This window comes from Vanacampus margaritifer, chromosome 5, assembly GCF_051991255.1.
Source record: "Vanacampus margaritifer isolate UIUO_Vmar chromosome 5, RoL_Vmar_1.0, whole genome shotgun sequence".
NCBI classification, from domain to species: domain Eukaryota; kingdom Metazoa; phylum Chordata; class Actinopteri; order Syngnathiformes; family Syngnathidae; genus Vanacampus; species Vanacampus margaritifer.
The window spans coordinates 21,055,459-21,075,270 of NC_135436.1; positions in this window are offsets into that span (position 1 = coordinate 21,055,459).

Sequence of the window (19,812 nt, forward strand, 5' to 3'; positions counted from 1 at the left end):
TTTGCTAGGTGACCTAACAACAACTGACTTACCACACATAGACAATTTCAATCTACACTTGTAGCCCTTACTATCGCTAAAAAAACAATTCTTGTTAACTGGAAAAATAAACAAACTCTGAATATCGACCAATGGTCTAACCTCCTCATAAATCACATTTTAATGGAAAAAATATCTGCCTCAAATAAAAACCAAATATCAAAATTTATAGAAACATGGTCTACATATATAGAATTTTTTAACCTAATTCTGGTTACTTAATTCTGTCTGTTAGCGAGAGCCACCACATCGTGATAACTTACATTGATGTTTCTGCATTTGGCAATTTATTATTATATTATATTATTAGTATGGGATTTTTTTTAATGGGCTTTAGGTGAACTGATGAATACACGCACGCACGCACGCACATGCTCACCCACACACCAAAAAAAAAAAAAAAAAAATATATATATATATATATATATATATATATATATATATATATATGTGTGTGTATATGTATATATATGTATATATATTTAAAAAAAAAAGAGAGAGAAAGAAAAAAAAAAACATTTTTTTTTTTAAAAAAAGGAGAGCAATGATGATGTCAAATCGAATGAACAATACTGAGCTCTCCTGAGGAAAAAAAAAAAAAAAGGAAGAAGTGGTGACTGTTTGTATTCACGGGAAGACTTCAATTCATTTAAACTAACATTTACAAAGAAAAGTGCGAATTGTCAAAGTCATCTGGACTGCTCTATGGGGCGCTAGCATTGAGCTAGCAGCAAGCTAGCTGGCTGCTCATTCGCTACAGGGCTCTTTGCGCGAATCCACTGATTCCTGAATTCAATACCACTCCTTCATTTCCTGCCTTTCATGAGTGGACAAGATGATTAATCCAGGTGTGCCTGACTTTAGTAACAACAGCGACAATAGTTAGACAGACCTGAATTAATTAGTTTGTCGAATCATGAAAGACAGGAAACAAAGGAGTGGTGTTACTGTTAAATTCAGGAAGTCGTCGAGCTGTTGCAAAGAGCCCATTGCCAAAATAAGCATTGTTCTCAGCAATAATACAAAAGGTTATATTGTGGATAATACATGCACCATTATCTCATTATCAGGTGTTGTGTGTGTGCGTGAGGGGCTGGAATTATTAACTCTTTCACTGCCAGACGTTTTCAGAAACGGGTTGTCCCCACTGCCAGCCGATTTAAGCATTTTGAGTGATCTTTCAAGGTCCACAGAAAATGTTGTGTTTGGACTATGGAAACACACATACTACCAAATGAAAGATTGGACTCTCAGCTTTCATCAGAAAAAAAAAGTTTGTTTCTACCTTATTCCGTTCTTCAGTAATCAACAATAGAAAATGGTTACTTTCACCGAAATGCTCTGTTTTGAAACAAAAAGCGGAGAAAAAGAGCTTTTTGTGAAACGATGTTATTTCATGCACTCTAGTGAATTTTACACTTCTTTTTGTCCATGAATGATGCCACAAACACCTAAATAGTGCTTTACTTCTGTAATAACTCACCACCAACAATGAAAATGTGTTTTTAGATTGCAAAATACGTTTATTTCCATTCAACAGTGTAACAATTTGACAAAACAATTTCGCAAACTATTTACAAATGTGTGCAACTGTGGTACTAACAATTATGTGGATGTTTCAAATACAGTTTTTCTTTTTGTAACGCTATCCTGCGTGCAAGGAGACGCCAGGACTCGCACAACAGTTTACTTTCACTTTCACATTGGTCCGTTTTGCGTGCAAACGTTACACTTTCTTGACGGCCTTTTTTCCGGGGAATAAAAATCAAGTAGCAGACTGTACACACTTCCTCCGATGAATATGCATTGGACTCGGGGCACTCTCCGTCGTCCGATCGAACGTCCGCATGTGCGTGCTCGGTTGTGCTCCGCGTTACGACACCGTCATAGCCGCCGCGTCAGCGGTTCCAATTTCGCCGTCAAGCTCGGATTCACCTTCATCATCATCGAGGATGATCACCGTCGTCATCAATGTACTATTTTAGCGTTGGTCGATGCCTTTCGTCTTGTAAGTGTAGAGCTGCTTGCAAACGCTCGCCATTGCCCGTTCCCTCATCCATCTAGCTCCATCTAACGTCTTCTACTGCCGCGTCAATGCTTCTCAACCACGGAGTCACCACCCTCATCTTCATCATCGATGATGATCATCGTCGTCAACAATGTGCTCTTTCAGCGATGCTTTTGGTCTTTGAAAAAAACGGCTCGGGCGTGAGCACCTCGCGACCGGCCGCCATTTTTCCTTTGTCTTCCATTCTCATCTCCTGCTCGACGCTCTAGCTCCGCCTCTACTGACGCCCACCCGATCTTGTCAAAAGAGAGTCATCGCTGCCCTCTAGGGGCCAAAAATAGTCATTAGGCACAACAGACAGACTTGAAACTTTCACCAGATATGCGGAAGGGTTTCCTCTACCCGTTTCAAAAAAAAAAAAAAAAATCATTGGATGACGTCTTTTGACGTCATTGGCAGTGAAGCGTAGATTTTTACTTGACGTCTTTAAACGTCAGTGGCAGTGAAAGAGTTAAACACTACCGTTAATTCAAATATTATCTTCATAAGCCTAATTTGTCCTTTTCTTTCTATTTTCACCGTTATGTGGATAGATTTAAAAACACTGTTGAGCGCTACTGCCACCTACTGTAGTGGATGTGCAATTGCACTTAATTCTAATACGGAAAACACGATGAGGAGAACATTTGATATTGACATACTGTGACCAGGTTTCGAGTCAATCAGAAGAAAATTGCAGATTTTTTTTTTTTTTTGTGGAGTAGCCTACATGAGCTTCCTGTGGCCCCGAACTTGGATCTTGACACTTTCACCTGTACAAAGCTCTACAAAGCTCTGAAGCCAAACAATATCGAGTGTATTTATGCTGTGTGAGCGACTAAAAAGCCGTCTAAAGCAGTCTTACACTTACATAATTTGCAAATGCAATATTCCATGTTATGTGACTCTGTTTTTTAAAATACACTTTATGTTAACCAGAAGAAACATTGCTTGTTATGTATGTATGAGATCATGTAGCATGGTTGGCTCTGTTGTCATTCACGTCATCCTTAGCTGGAACAAATCGTGTGATGGAAACATTGCAACATCACAGACATCTCAAGCACTTTCAATGCGTTGCAATTGTTGCGAGGAATGGGCTGTGCTCTGTGTGTGTAATTCTCACAAAGCCCCCTGGAGGTGACACTGGCTACACTGTGTGTTCAAGCAATAAGGACCTTTTTAATTAACTGAATCATGATGACTTTCCTGAATTATTAAGTGCTTTTTGACCCTGGACCAAACCTGTAAATTTGATTAGAGCGGGATGTTCATTTATTCTCTTGGATGAGCCCCTGGAGGTCCAAAAGTGGGAAACTTGTGACAACTTGGCCCAATTTGGACATGTTTGGAAAGAATTCCATTACTATACTTTGACAACATAATGTTGAGGCCGGGGTGTGAGTGTTCCGGTCAGTGTGTACTGCTCTTTATGTCGTCAATGTTATTTTAGCCGCATAATCGTTGCTGCAGAAATTGTGCTGACTTTATGCAATCACTATGACTATAAAGGGGCTAAGCAATGCATCCTGTGGACTCTCTATAAGAACCTCACCGGTCAACTCATGATTGTGTATAAAAAAAATAAAAACGATAAAAAATAAAGTTATGTGCCTTAGTACCCCCAGTAATATCAGTAAATGTTGAAATGTCGTATTGTTTTGAGTGATGAATCATAACTGTTGAAATGTGAATATAGATTAATTCAAATGTGATTATATGTTTATCTATTTGTGTTCTATTTGAATAAAATCTATATTTGGCGTTTTATTTTTGTTATTTTGTGTAATGTAGATTTATTTAGAATATTTGAGTGTTTGTGCTCCGTTAGTTTGTCCTGCTTGTTAGGCTGTCGTAAAGGAAGGAGTTGCCGTAAAGTGTGTTGTTGACATCAAGAAAGAGAAAAAGCTAGTAGGGCTAGGAGCAACAACTTTGTCTAACCGTGCTGATCGTAAGTTTGTTTATGCTTTTGTAATCACAATTTTTTTGTAAATAAAGTGGAAATCTTTTTTGTACATCCGCAATGGCGTTTTGCATTTGTGGTCATTGCTGAAGGTGGAAAGATCGACTACGGTTGGTGCGTGTTAGAGACCTTCATGCCCTGCTTACGTAACGACAAAAAGGAAAGGAACGGTGCCGTTACAACTGTAAATGTAGAAATCCCATTAAAGGTAATGTAACTGATAATGGTTACATTTTGTTTTGTCCCAGTTTTACACAGGTCCCATTACGGAATCTTTTTTTTTTATATATATATGGGTGTCAATCACATGGTTGTCATAGAGATTTATACGATAAACCAATAATAAATGAATTTCGCATCTAATAGCTTGCAGGCATCCAATGTTTTCGTCACACCGGCACGAGGAATACTTCCTCTTTTTTTTCTCCAGAAAAAAAAAATTATATATATATATATTTTTTTATTTACAAAAAAAAATAAAAAGGAATACTTCCTTCTTCAGTATCTAAGAATCACGGGAAGCGCAGGCTGAACTAGCGTTTCTGGCGGCATATTTCCTATGTTACAACGTGGGACCGCGAGGAAATATATAGCTGCCGGGACCGAGCAAAAAAAAAAAAAAAAGGTTGGCTCATTTAGCGTTGTTAAACTGTCAACCAAGATAGCATTTAGCATTAGCTAAAGCAGCAACAGCCAACGGTCACCAGATGGATAGTGATTACATTTGTTTGTAGTTCTTGGTGAGAATTTATTGTCTAGTTGATTTTTAGTGAAACTGCCGGTTTTAAATTTGAAAATCTCCATCAACCTATTCTGTGATTCAAGTCAGCGGTTTTCATTTCTGTGCTCTGCTGGTTAGTCACTGCCGCACAGTTTGGAGTTTTGGGTTTCAGGTGGATGGATGGGCCGTGATTGGCTGGCCTTCTGTCCAAGATGGAAACGGTCTCCGACTCAATGTCAGCCTCAAAGTTAATGGATGAATGAAATATGCGCGACAGGCTGTCTGTAGCCCAGTGCAATCATGAGTAGAGCTTTTTAAATTGCAGTTTTACACTCCTCATAGATAATGAGCAGAGTGTGGCAGCAAACATATCAGTGTGAATGGTTATCAAGACCCAAAATATTCATCTTGATTTCTGAGCGGTGAAGCAGCACTAATGACGGTACCATTAAAGGGGAAGTGGCCTGCGTTCTTCTACAGTGGTTCTAGTAAATCAAGTGCATCGAGAGGTGTAAAAGCAGAACAAAGTGCAGCTTCAAAAGCCGCATCTTCTTTCATCGTAAAAAAAGTGCCTGAGGGATGGAAAAGTGTTCGACATGAAAACGACCAGGTTTGATCTGATTTTGACTACTTGATATGTATGACATACTTTTATTCTTTTGATTCAGCAAACTCGAGTTGATCTGCATCGCGGTGTGTTGCTGAAAACAAATGACCAAATTTCAGCGGGGAATCAACCCTCTATTCTCTCCAAACGATTAACTCCGGCCTATTTGTTTGCAGTAAATTCATAGTTATCCTTCTGCCCTTAATCTTTCAATATTTATGACCACAAATTCTCATGCGTGGTGGGGTCAACGTAGAGTTCGGCCCAGCTATGGCAGAGCAATTACGTTAGATACAATAATGATGACGGGAAAAAGAGCTTGCAAATGCAATGTAATTAGCAGATACGCTAACAGTTTGTCTAGATTTTATAACCGTACTACTGCTGCTGCTGCTACTCGCACCCTTTGGTCTTTTCTGGCAAGAAAAGTTCAACTGGCCGATGTCAGTTGACCTTTGTTGTCCTGTTTGTCGTTTCAATTTCACCACACACATAAAAAGTGTTGATAAGCACCTTTGGAAAAAAATATGTAAATTTCGGTATGTTTACATCTAACCTCCACCCGGCTCTTCCCCGCTTCTTTGGAGTTCCGCAAAGACGAGCCTCCGAGTCATTTGCCGTCATTTAATCTCCCCCCCCCCCCAGGCAGCGTATCAATCTCAACCTGAACACAAGCTAGCCAATCAGAAGAAACGAGCGTGGAATAAAGGAAGCATGATTTGCTGTTAATTGTGCCGGGAGTCAGCATGCGCGATTGTGGGCGCTCTCCCGGCTGCCGCAGGTAGCCGTAATCACATTCTTAGATGACTTCGCTGAATTCAGTGGCTCCACTTGAGCTCCGTTTAACATCAGGCCCCTTTCTGCCTTCAAACGCCACTCCCGCCCCCGCGCGGCATGCCTTTGCGTCTCATGAAAAATATATGAATAACAACGTAAAATGTCTCAGCAGAGCTGTTTACAAACTGACTGCTAAAGTTTGAACTCCGTTATTTACTTTTGTTCAAATACTAAACATTCCTCCATAGAAAAACATGAGACATGCAAAGTTGTATTACAATTAGCGCACCGCTGGTGATTTTTGCTTATTGACTTTACACATGATTTGCACAAGTGTCATTGGTTGGTAGTAGAACACTAATGGTACCCTTACAATACCTAAAAACTCGTCAGGTCTATGTTTGTCATAGTTGATTGTGATAAGAGTTGCTGTTTTGAACAAGAATAGCACTCATTAAAGTGGAAGTCAAACTTAAACATTCCTTGACAATACTATGTCATATGCGACGTGTGATGTGATGTGTATTTTTGGAATATGAGTTATGAAGCAAAATCCAGCTGTTTTTATCCATCTCAAGGGGCGGCCATTTTGCCACTTGCTGTCGACTGAAGAGGACATCAATGTTGCTCAGGGCTCAGGCAACAACCAATCAGAGCGCACCTGTTTTCTGAAGCTGTGCTGTGATTGGTTGTTTCCTGAGACCTGAGCAACATTGATGTTATCATCAGTCGACAGCAAGTGACAAAATGGCCCCCTTCTGATATTGATACAAACTGCTAGATTTTGCTGCTTAACTCATATTCCACTAATGCAATATTAACCAGAATATCATATTTAGACTAGTGGGGATGCATAGAAGATATTATTGTCAAAGAATATTTTTGGGGTTGACTTCCCCTGTAAAGCGTAAAGGCTATCTGAATACAGACGCTCCCCACCTTCCGAACGAGTTACGTTCCGGACGATCGTTCGTAAGGTGAATTTGTTCGTAAGTTGCTTCAGTGCTATATTTTGTATTATAATTTATGTTTAAAGCCTATATAAGTATATTGAAGGTTTATATAAGTGTGTTTAAGGCTTGTACAAGTAACCTGCATTGGTTTGTACTGAAAAAAACTTAATAAAATGGAGAGAATACGTACAGTACTGTACTGTACTAGGTATGTTAGAGAGAGAGAGCGAGACACACACACACAGTATGTACATGTACGTAATAAGATAAATAAAATGAAGTTTAACTTACTTTTGGAAGATGTACTCGATGCTTAAGGAGATGATGGAGGAGGAGGAAGAGGAGGATTTTATATCATGAGAGATTCTTCGTCGTCGCTGGAATCGGCTTCAAAAGTTATTTCCTGCTTTATGGGGACCGGCGTTTTCTTCCTCCTCCTCCTCGCCACGTTGCTCAGCCTCCAATGAGCTCTCACAGCGCCAATCGTCGGTATTAGCGGCGGAAAGAAGCACTACGCGCAATACAAAATCTAACTTACAGCATCTCTTTCCGAACATTTTTTGACATACTGTACGCGCAGAAATGTTCGTATGTATCGTTGTTCGCAACTCGAATGTTCGTAAGTAAGGGAGTCTGTAGTCTAATTTATCCACATAAAGTAATTCTCATGACGCTGAATTAATTGCAACTGAACTGTTGACAAGCTTTATCAATTTATCCAACTAGTCTTGGTTACGGCAGACCAGCCTGAGTTGGTGTGGAAAACAACTGATGCTATATTTGTGGCACACCCTCAACCCCGAATGGTGTCATTCTTTTGGAAACGCCTTGCAAAGAAAGTCAATAAGTCATTGGGTGTGAACTCCGTCATTAATACTTTCTTCAGGTAGTGGAACTGCCTCATACAGCCAAAAGAGAGAAAAACAAATCAGCTTGGAATGGATGAAAGGACAGCATTATGTGTGGAGGATGGCCTCTCTCACACTTTCAAACCATCTGTCTCCTTTGTGGAGAAGATGTCCATTTTTGAGTGCTGGCTTCTCTTTGAGGTGCAGGTAAACAGCTGAGTCTTGAACTAAGGATTTGTTCTGGCTGCACCCCCAAAAATGGCACAATCGAAAGTCCTTGTGCAGTGGTGAATTTTCGCACAAAAGCAATAACACGGCGGTGAGTCGGTGACTGGCCCAGGGCCAACTCTTGCTGACACGGATACATGCAAACCGGTGTAATTAAATTAGGGACGATGTAACTATGGATAACTCAGAACACTTGCAGGCAGTTCGGTGACGGGTTTAGTCGAGGGGCCAACATGGCAGGACTCTCTAGCAATGGAGCAGCGACTGATCAGCACTTTCAATCGCTTTATTGAAAAAAATAACATAATTCCCAGAGACATTAAACACACAAACTGGTTAACTTTGAGCCATTTAACAGTCCGCTGCTATCCTGCGCCATCAATAACCAACACCACACTCTCATTCGCTGACTCCCAACTCACGCATTCAAAACCACAGATACTACAGTGTAGAATGTGTGAGTCCGCAACATCATTTGTCATTGTAAAAAAAAAAAAAAAAAAACAGTAGCTATTGCAATAACATTGTTTACTTTTCAATCTCAGCTACATTTTCCACGAAAATCTCACTCTGACTTGAATCCCATTTGTGTCTGAATGTGTGTGCGTGCGTGCATGTCGCACCCACCCACCTGATTGATTGCTGATCAGCTCGCACACCTGCCATCCATCATCTCATCAACTGCGCAGAATATTAAACATGCTTTTCATGCCGCCATCGCTACATCACCAATTCAGCCGGCGTGTGACGTCGAGCTTTGTCGTATTTGCTCAGCCCTGCCGGTGATTTGATTTCAGACCACCTGTCTAAACATAATCACTGCATGCCTGTCCACGATACTGCATGAGTCTCTCGTGACCTCCACGCTGTACTCCCAAATTTTGCGTTGCATGTTTTCCCCGCCGGCCTACTTTCTCAGTTAGCAGCCCCGTCACCTTATGTGACCCTCGCTGCCAAGACAATGCAGCCTCTCCTCATACATCCCCGTCGTTCTTTTCGTGCCCTTGCATCTGAGTGTGCTGATCGCCATACAAGTAGCTCTCATTGAACACGAGGAGGAGATTTCGCTTAACTGGAAATTATACTTAATAGTGGTGTTTGCTTAGGTGTATAAAGGTCTGAATCATAATTCCAAGATTATTTCCATAATCATATAAATTGCAGTCCACTCCTGTACAATCTGTATGTGCTGATGAATCCAACCTTTAAAGTTAAATAACCAAAAGAACTAATACTGTCTTAAAGGGGAAGTCAACACAAAAAACATTTTTGGGACAATAATATATTCTGTGCAGCCCCACAAGTCTAAACATGACATTCTGATTAATATTACATTTGTGGAATATGAGTTATGAAGCAAAATCCAGCTGTTTTTATCCATCTGAAGGGGCGGCCATTTTGCCACTTGCTCTTGACTGAAGATGACATCAAAGGTGCTCAGGGATCAGGCAATGACCAATCACAGCTCACCTGTTTTCTGAAGCTGTGCTGTGATTGGTTGTAACCTGACCCCTGAGCAACATCTTCAGTCGACAATTTGCTTTAAAAAAAAAAAAAAAACGGAAATTGGATGGAAACCTGACTAGTGTAGTTTGATCAAACTATTTCACAGACATGCCATGTAAACACCTGGAAACTGTTTGTTTTTTTAAGTCTCCTGCGAGACCTGTTGAGTAAATGAATCATCATCCATTTGAAGCCATTGTGGGCCAGATATCAAATTTGGACTGTCAGATAGCGCTGCGGCAACAACAAAGCACTCTTATCAAGCTCATGTAGAGCAGCCAACTTGTCTCGTAAGAAAGCAAATTAGCGAGCGTTCGCCACCAATAGTCGCCACAAAATGGAGAAGAGCCCCATCCAGTTGTAATAATTCATGTCTTCTTTCCATCCTCAGCATGAGGGAATTGATCTGCCAGCTGCTTAGGCGCATCCCTCCCATTCCAAAGTACCAGAGGGGTACACAAATAGTCGGAGCGTGTATAAGCTTGGCACACATTTTGAAACTGCCAGCATTTGTGGGGGAATTGATGCTTTGTGCAACAAGAACAAAGCCCTGCAAATTGACATTATTAATAGCATGGAGGGTTGTTTTTTCAAACAGCTCTTGCGTTGGATCACATCAGGGTTGAGTAAGTGCACTGAAAGTACATTTATGATTCGGAGGATAGTAAGGTCGTGAAATCCACTTAAACTGCTCTAATACAAGTACAGGAAAATGGGAAATGGCTTCATGTTGTGTGAGGAGTGATTTGTACTATTCCTGAGATTGGCCCGAAATCATGTACTGCTGGAACTGAAAACTACATTACGGGCTTATGAATCACGGTTAAGAAAAAAGAACGTCAAATCTTGGTAATTCAAAGGAGTCGATGGGCTGCCGAGTCCCTTTGGAATACAAGACCATAGCTCACGGAAATAGTCTTACTCCAAGAGGATGGTCCAAGGAGGACTTCACTATTCTTGTTCACTGAAAAACTCCATTTGTACCACAGCCTGTATGTCATCCCAGAGGGGCTTCTATACGAAGCCATTCAAGAGGTTTATGGCCTCAGCAATAGCTGTATTCCTACCTTAAGTGAGATAAGCGCTTAGCTGTCAATACGACTGCAAACCAATTATGAGCGGATTTGAAGGCACTAGTCAAAACTTCCATTCAAGGACCTGAGCACCTCCATCAGCAAATCGACGACCGCTTTTATTGAGGTTGTTCGAGTGGAGGACTACAGGAAAACCAAAACCACATAATACATGCGGTGAGGTCTGTCAAGTCATGTTTTGAAATTTGTCTTAGAACGACCGTCATTGTCTATTCATGGCTAGAGTTGGCATTTATTTATTTTTAATTGATGTTAATTGACTCGAAAGTGTTACGGTTGCGGGTTTTGGTGGCAAAAAGCTGGAAAAAAGTTACTTGCCCGCTAACAGCAACATATAGAAACACTGAGCCGACACAAACTTACAACAAACTCAAGTCAACTGATAACAAGCAAATTGACAAGACAAAAAGCCATGCCTGGACAAGGCACAAGTGGCCGGTAGACAAAGACTAGTGTTGAGTATTCAACCTCTGAACTGATTACTTAGGAATAATTAATCACCACAGGGCGCTCCGGTAAGAGAGAATGCAAGTTTTCAGTTGAACTCAACCATTTATTCAACTCAAAATGCAGCAAAGTGCAGATTTACAGTTTCTGGAAAAATAAAAGAAAGAAAACAATTACCTTTAAAGCAACTATATGAGTGCTTCTATCATTGAAAACAAATTAAACTCCTAATGAAATTCAACTCAAATGAATAAATTGGCTGTTTTGGGATGAAAAACTAACTATATTGTTAGTCTACATTAGATTACTTTGGCAAATTACTAACAGCTACACGCTAGCAGTTAGCTATCAACTACTGATACAAAGTGCAAACATTAGACAAAAAACGAACATATAAGAGACATTAACCCTCATAGTTTTTACTAAGCACATATAAGAACTTATTACCATGAATTAAAATCGTAACGAGTCTAAATGGACACTCACGTCGTCATTTACTACTGCACGCTGCGAGCTGACTGACGAACAGAGGACGGAAAAACAGGAAGCGGAAATATGGCGCGGCTCGGCCTTTCAAATTAAGCATACATTTCAAAATAAGACATAAGTAAACATTACAAACGAAACAACTTGAAGAATTCTTAACAAATGGGGCTAATGAGAATTATTTTTCAAGTATGATGTTTGTTCAAGGAATACAGTATTTAAAAAAACAGCTTATCCCTTTTTCAGTGCAATTCTTTTTTTATCTCTGAAAAAAAGGTGACAATACCAACACAAAAAAGCGTGTAAACAACTGATCATTCCTATCTCTATGTAACTGTAACTGTCAAACGCAAATTCTTGCTTGATTTAATTTGAGTATTTCCTGCAATCCAATGATCTGGGGAAAATTTATATTTAGAGCTATTATTCCAGAATGTCAAAGGATTAATGCAGTGCATCCCTACAAAACTGCCATTACACGCTAGACTCGCTCCTGTCGCAGTCTTAGTTTAAGACACGCCCACACTGAATATGCATTCTCTCTCAATCCTGTCAATTTATTCACAAAGTCACATCCTAATGGATTTCTGATTCATTTTTCCTACCTCGCAGCAATGAGGAATATCAAGGGAAATTTAGTGCCGCATTTAAATTAGATTTGGCGTAGACGTGCTTTTACAGTGCCAAGAAGATTATTACGGATGTGACTGTGTCAAGTTTAATAGTTAATATTTTTGTAATACAAGGCAAATATTAGATGTTGTAATTGTTCATATAAATGTTATTGTTATTATTAAAGCTTGAGCAAAATTACTTGTCCGTTCGTTTTTTATTCTGGAAACTACATCACTGTTTTTGGTGATTTTAACATACTCCAAGTCACCAAACTTTGCAATGCAGACACATTTGAGATATTATTCATTTCCTTTAAAAAAATATATAAATAAATAAAAGGAGTTTTTTTTTTGCATTTTTGTTATTGTCCTGATTGCAGCATGTTTATACACTATTGTAAGGTAGACTGCCGAATGATGAAAGGAAATCTGACCAATGATAGAGGCGGTACGACATTTCTGTGAGTTGCACTATTTTTCTCCAATCATTTTTCATCCAGCTAAGTGCAATTTGCCAAACCAAACTAAAGATGTTTAGAATGCACAACATTAATTAATATTTACTTAGAGACTACTGGTAAGTACATTTTTTTGCAAATCAAAGCAAAGACTTCAAAAAAATTCAGAAGTTGGATGACTTGTATTATTTTTATTGTACCTTCTTTTGTCATTAATGTTTTATAGTATGTGCCCTGTATTAGTGGTGGTAGTGTTGTTTTGCATTACAGCTAAGCTACCAAATTTATGTGAAACATTCCATGTGAAAATATGCAAATTGAAAATATTATGAAGAAAACAGCTATGAACTCATACAAAGTGAAAAATGATTTATTTTATATATATATATATATATATATATATATATATATATATATATATAAACCTAAACTTTTACATGTTGTGCAAAGCTTGTGTATGCATGATCACTTGAGTGCAAAAAGAGCACTGTGCATTTATTTATTTATTTATTTATTTAAAGTGACAGCACTGTTGGTGGTTTTGCGCAAGTGTTTTTCCAGTGGGGGATAACGGCTTATAAGGGAAAACAAATGTGGATGTTGGATGGATATCAGGCAGAGGGGAAGGAGGGAAAGTGAAGAGGAAATGAAAGAGATGAATATCTGAGTGGGCTTTAATTCGCTGTGGGTTCGGTCCTGCTGGCAATCTACAGCAAGGACGTGTTTGGATGTTTTGATACTGGGATCGCTTAGGCACTCTCTCCCTAACAGGAACTTTGATTTTTTTTTTCTTTGTTGTTTGTTTTATTTAGTGCCATAATCCCTTTTCCCTTGTTTCTAATAGATGATCAACAAAAACACTGAAAAGTGACATTGGCAATTCATTACACTCTCATGCATGATAAACACAAAGTCCCTGAACACCATTTATTGTAATGTATTCAGGCACTAGATACACAAAATGCAATCATTGTCCCGGGTTAAATTGAAACATGAAGTGGAGTTGTAACATTAATATTTTGTTCAAGCAGAATATTAATATTCTTTTGTGACATTTTTATTGCCGAAAGGATACTACATACTCGATCAAGTGTTCAGACTGGAAATTTTGAATCGTGGGAGCACGGTGTAAATATTGCATAATTAAACACATCCTTAAATGGTTAGTTTGCTAGGATTAAAACTTTTAAATTGCACCATCTGAATGACTGATGAAAATGTGTCATGTTCTTTTTTTCAAATTAGAATTAAAAAAAAAAATCTTTGAGGAGCATATTTGCTAATCAATTACATCATTTGAGGAGCAACTTTTTTTGCGGGTTAACCCCGTTGATTTGAAAAAAGGATTTAATGAACCTACGTTTCTTCCAGTGTAAAAAGCAGCTATTCAATATTAAATAACCAAATATTTGGATAAAAATATATTTTGCTTGTTTAAAGAGCAATTGTAAATACAAAAGAGAAAATAAAACATTTTATTTAACATTACTTTGCATATCTTAGGACCACCAAATATGTGTTTTCATGTTTGCTATTTAACCACCGAATCCTGAATCCATTCAAATGAAATTACTAATTGTACTTTAGCTGAAAAACATGTCTTAGTCCAAAAAAAACAACAAAATCCAATTTGGACTTTGTAGTGCTTTATCTCTGCACCATATGCTGTCCAAAGCACTTCACCTAGCCTCATATTGACTTTTTTGAAAACATTCTGTATCTGACACAGCCACATCAGCCTACGGAAAGGTTTTTATATTTAGTTTTAAAGGTTTGAAATAACTTACTTTATCTTTCAGGGTCCCTCGCTTTACACTGGCCAAAAGGCAGAATCCAGGGTGTTTTTTTTTCCACGTTTGGTAAAGTTTAAATCCATCTGTGTCATCGCAGCCTTTTAGCTAGGGCTAAGGTAGCGCTAAGCTAACCCCATGACAGTTTTTTTTCTGCTAATAAATAAATGCATGCCCAAATTTGCATTTATCACCTATTTGAGCTCAAATACAGTTTTATGTTTTTTCATATATTTTTTTATGTTCAACCTTGCCAATATTCAAATAGTTTTGTCACTGTTATATACTGTATAATTACACTAATTGGTGCTTTTCAATACATGATGATCATCATACCACATCAAATCGTACCTGATTTCACTGTTGATTTTCATTTAAGAGTGCTCATATTTTTCAAGCTTTACAAATTCAAGCAGGCTTTTTCTCATGAGTTTTATGATCAAAGCTGGACGTCAGCTGTGATAGTTTACACTGTCGATCAAAGGGGTGTGATGCGAACTCACACTGGGATGCTTCTAAGAAAGTGTGCGTCCAATACTGATATTAACACCCCATGGAGAAGCGTTGCCAATCTATAGTGAGTCCGTTGCATTGAAATATTGTAAAGCGTGTTGGGGTTTGCGTTCTGTGCTTGAGAGATAGCGCTGGCATTCACCATTAATCATCGCAGAGGAACATGACAGGAGCAAGAAAAATCAGCATGAAGGGATAATAAGAATATACTGGGGCCTACAAGTCCCTTCAGAGGCTACACTTCAATAGCTCCGACAATCATTTCAGCTTAAAAGGATTGTTTTTTTACTAACTCATTATGTGTCGTCTTTGAGTCCAGCGTGTGAATTTAATCGCCATCAAAACCTCGTTTCACAGTTGCCTGTGAGATTCCGTCAAGAAGACGACAGTCAGCATGAGCTTCTGACACAACCTGCTTTTTGCGCTGTCAAAAGAAAGAGGTCACCAAACCAAAACACACGAACGCCGTAGCTACAAAAGACCACGGGACACCCGCCACGATGTAGTTACAGTAAGCGGGGTTCTGTAATGGCTCTCCGCTGAGAAGCTAAATGTTCGCATGGAAATCCCAGATGACATCATCTCAAGCACGTCAGCAAAGAGATATGGGAAACATTACAAATGTGTGTAAGACACAAAGTACCTAAAGTAAGTTTGTACATTTTGGTTGTGAATACAGCGGTGGGGACATGAAGTCACAAAATAGTCTCCAAAATAGTCACTTTTCAAGAGACCCCCAAAACCATTAACATTGGATCTTTAAACAGAGAAAGTCATTTTTAACACCTAAGACAGGTCAATAATTTGTATAAAAAAATATATTTATTTAATTTATAAAAAAAATATAAAAAATACCACTACTGCTAATAATAATAAGAATAAATAACACCCACACGTGTGGACTGACAAAAAGTAGGCTCTAATTTTTATTTTGGGGGGCAAGGGGAATTATTTTTATTTTTTTTACATGTTATTTATTTAATTAATAAAAAAAATATAAAAAATACTACTACTACTACTAATAATAATAATAAATAACACCCACATGTGTGGACTGACAAAAAGTAGGCTCTAATTTTTATTTTGGGGGGCAAGGGGAATTTTTTTTTTTTTACATGTTATTTATTTAATTAATAAAAAAATATAAAAAATACTACTAGTACTACTAATAATAATAATAAATAACACCGACATGTGTGGAATGACAAAAAGTAGGCTCTAATTTTCATTTTGGGGGGCAAGGGGATTTTTTTTTTTTTTTTACATGTTATTTATTTAATTAATAAAAAAATATAAAAAATACTACTACTACTAATAATAATAATAATAAATAACACCCACATGTGTGGAATGACAAAAAGTAGGCTCTAATTTTTATTTTGGGGGGCAAGGGGAATTTTATATATATATATATATATATATATATATATATATATATATACATATATATATATATATATATATATATATATATATATATATATGGGGTAATTAAGGGTTAATTCTTTTTACATAAAAAAAGTCCCCAATATTTTGACATGAACAAATATTCTGAATGTCATATGCAAGCATTTATTAAATGCTTTACTTTAATGCATGTAGTTATGTTAATTGCTCAAACACAACCTGTGCTACCTTTAACGTAACCATCCGCTGTCAGCTAAAAGATCCTCTGTGGTCCAAATTAATAATGTGATTAATTTGGGTTAATACATGATTTATGCGATAATTTTTTTAACGCTTTCACTTTGACATTACTAATTTAAACTCAACATGGTACATGGTTTCTTCATGTACTAAATTGTCTACATTTTATTAAAAAAAAAATAAACACTGTTCATTGGAGAAAAAAAATGAATTTTTGAATTTACACAAATATTTAAAAATATATATTTTTGGGCAAATATTAATACTATAGTATATTTATAATTTTAATATTACCATACTGTATATTTCTCATGGTTATATCTTCAGAATTTAATATGCCTGGTAGAATTTGTGTGTTGCGATCCTGAGAAAAGATGACCAGGTTCGTGGTGCGAATGATAAACGGCATGTAAAAATAGCAATTGACATTCAACTTGAGCCGTGCATGCGCTTACCCAGTGTCGCTCACGGTGCCTTTCATAGTTGTACGCCTGCAAATAAATTTGTTTTGCGATTAAAAGTTTTTTTCATGTCTTGTTTTTTGTTGTTTTGGGGTTTCAGGTCGAAGTCTTTATTCTGTTTGACATGTTTCTTGTCATAATTAGCTCAATTTCAACACTTATTGATAAGTAACCAAACCCATGTTGATTACTAAATAATGCAAAAACATAGAAATCAACTTTATTTTTTCAGGTAAAAGAAGAGAAAGACGAGTCAAAAATACTCAAACCCTTGCTTTGAAAAGAAGTTATCACCTCTTCTCCTGTCTCATTTGACCTTCTCCTGCCCTTGAAAAACTTTTTTTTTTTCTTTACTACCTTATCGCATGACAGAAACAAGCAGTTTGATGGGGAGGCATTTTTTTCCCTCAGTTCGGCCCAGTACCGAGTGACCCACTAGCTGCAAATGCTTTTATTCGATGTTTCAAAGTCCAACAAATCAGAGATTGACCACAGTTAACGAGCCACAACAACAAAGCACGCCTCTCACATCGTTAGCCTTGTGTCGGTGCAGCAATCTGGAGGAGGAATCTTCCTTCTTCCTGCCTGCTGCAAAATAAAATTAGCTGAGGTGCCTTAACTCAATTAGCGGCTAATAGAGGGGATCCGATGTGTCACCTTATGTGTTCAAAGGTTGCGGAGGCACCATTGATTGAGCTGATTGAACGTTGTTTCAAAAGGGAGTTTATTTGCCCAGTGCCTGGAATGACAACGATGTTCACAGAAAGTGTGTTTGACAGGTGGAAGGAGATAAATGTTGTTAAACGTGTCCGACGACGCCCGCATGGATTCCTTAAATGCGACAGCTCACTTGCTTTACTGTGCACAACCATTACAATGTGGTTTATATACAACTTTTAAGATACTGAGGGTGTTATCATTTTCATATTGTCACTGAAGGGAAGCTTGTTTCCATAAATCATGCAATAAAATTTCAGAAGAACACGCACACACCGCGAAGTCTACTGGATAAATGAAGGCGAGTGCAAGGTCAACTGATTCTTCTCTTGGCTGACACCATAAATCAGCATGTCGTTCATCTAAATCGGAGGCAGCTTTTGCTAGTACTGCTTGATAGCTGTCTAAAAGGATTAGAAAGGAGTGTAGTGATCACTAAGCGGAGAAAAAGACAGTCAATGCATTAAAGTAGGAACATGTTATACATTGGGCTTATATAAGAACGAATCAGTGCTTTGAGGTTTGTGTACTGACATTTTTGCCCATTAGTGGCGAAAATGATTGCAGATCTGGAAAGTGTTTATCAAAGGCAGTAAATCTAAGATACGTCCATCACTTTCATGATATTTTGGGGGATTATTTTTTAAGCAATATTTGATTTATGGTTTCTCTTTTAAACTGCCATTTAGATGAAAATAAAACCACACTACGCCTAATAATGACAGAATCATTCGATATTGAATTTCCTAGCCCTACCAAACTAAACTCCTATTTTAAAAAAAAATTGCAAAAATCATGTATAACTGACACCCATTATAATTGTATTGAAAATGCAAAATTATTTTTTGTTATTTATTTTTTAATCCCCCCAAATCCTTGAATAAGCAAGGATATATCGCCAATATGAAAAAAACAAAACAGGCGTTAACTCCCAAAACAAGATGAGGCTATTCCCCCCATCCCGAGGATTGTTTCTACAAATTGAAGAGATAAAGCAGTTGTGGAAAAAAACATATGGCTTAATAGGAGATTGGAGCTAGTTGTATCACGGGTAAGCTGTCACGTTGCAATTTTCTTCTCCACAAAAAAGTGGAATACAATTTTTTTTCGTATAAATGGTCAGTAGTTGTGTACCGTCTAGGAAAATAATAGCACATTGTGAGCTGAGATGAGTACCAGTGATCTGTTTTGCAAAACCCAAAGTAAACATTTTTTCACTCCATATATTTTGAAACAGGCGACGAATTCTAGCAACAAATCATGTGGACTCGTTAGAGGAGCGATTCAGGCATCTTGTCATGCCTCAGTCACTGCTCCGTTTTAAGCTAACTTTAAACTAGAGCAAGTATTAGCCAACATGGTAGTTTGGGGCAATTTTGTCTCATTTTGGGGTTGGTTGTCACATATGCAAAGAATGGGCTAAAGAAAAATGCACCTTTGTTGAATTGTTGTTGTTCTGTTTCATTGTTTAAAAATTATTTTTCCAGTTGTTGGAACAACTATATGCCCACATGTCAGAACTGGTTTAAGTTTCATGATGATCCATTAATCCATTAACCAAAATGTTTCTTTTTTTAAATTATTTAAATGAATCTAAATTTTTCTGTGTAGCCCCTTCAGACCCGCATTTTTTCTGCTGGGCAAACTTTATTTCTGTTATAGTGGACGCCAGGATAATATGGCTGTAACGTGTTGTAAACATACCAATGTTATATATATATCTGAAGGGGTTAAGGGTGGCACAACAGGCATTTGAAGCTGAGAGCTATGATCTCCATGCCAGCAGTACCTAATGACTTTAATCCATTTTGTAATATTTGATGTTAAAGTTTGCTCAATGACTATGCTACGTTTTCAATATCAATGATAAACAATTTATCTGGCTGACAAACAAAA